At 40.4% G+C, this 947-nt stretch overlaps 1 protein-coding gene across 6 annotated transcripts in view; it reads left to right on the top strand.

Annotated features, from left to right (window-relative positions):
* eefsec (eukaryotic elongation factor, selenocysteine-tRNA-specific) overlaps positions 1-947 on the top strand; it is a 100890-nt gene that overhangs the window by 17299 nt on the left and 82644 nt on the right. The gene's annotated exons all lie outside the window — the stretch shown is intronic.

Genomic DNA, 947 nt, shown 5'->3' with positions numbered 1-947 from the left:
GGGGGGGTGGGGGGTGGGGGACACTGGAGGGATTGTTCCTATGAGTGACAGTCCTTTTAGTCTTATCTCCTCTTGTTCCTCTTATAGAAAACCAGACAGAAAAAAAGAATATTGTGGCTTTCTTAGCCTTCTGTCTCACCGGGTTTTCCTCCTCGCTCCACTTTCTCTTTCCTTCATCCTCGTTTGAATTTACTGTTGAAATTGTTTTTCTTGTGACTTCTTTTGAGTCGCGTGGAAGTAAACGTTATCTCTTTATTTTCCTCGGCCTTTTCCGTAATAACACTAACACACACACACACACACACACACATCATAACGATGCACCAAACGTCACTAAACTCCATTTTTTTTCTTTTTAATTTTCATCCAAATCACATTTCCTCCTTACGTCTGATCTGCATTTTTATAAACATCACATCAATCACATCTGAACCACGTTGTTTAGATTGATGTTGTTGTTGTTTTCCAGCTTATCAACAATGCTTCAATTAAATAATAAATCCCAAATTAATATCTTCCTCACAAATAAATTACTCATCCCGCTGCTCCTGATAAGGATCGTCTCACATGCCAATAATCTCACACACACACACACACACCGTCCCTGCTGAGCTCATAGGTGCGGAGGTTTTGTGTGAACTGAATAATCAGCTTTTACAGCCGTAGCCGATGGAGGCAGAGGAGGCAGAGGAGGCAGACAGCCAGGCTGTGGGACTGTGGCCCAGAGTGGGTTCTCACCTTTGCTCAGTGGTTGCCAAAGATGAGGGGCGTTTCCCCCTAGGGGGGTCATGGAGAAAGTCATATATATTACAGCTTTAATATTTTTGTTTAATGGTGTCATAGTGGGAACCTGCACTGATTCACCCATTTGTTGAAGGAGAACATTTATATATATGTATGTATATATGTATATATATATATATATATATATATGTATGTATATATTT

Source organism: Cynoglossus semilaevis, chromosome 11, assembly GCF_000523025.1.
Source record: "Cynoglossus semilaevis isolate Cse_v1.0 chromosome 11, Cse_v1.0, whole genome shotgun sequence".
Taxonomy (NCBI): Eukaryota; Metazoa; Chordata; class Actinopteri; order Pleuronectiformes; family Cynoglossidae; genus Cynoglossus; species Cynoglossus semilaevis.
This window is presented reverse-complemented; position numbering and strand designations above follow the sequence as displayed.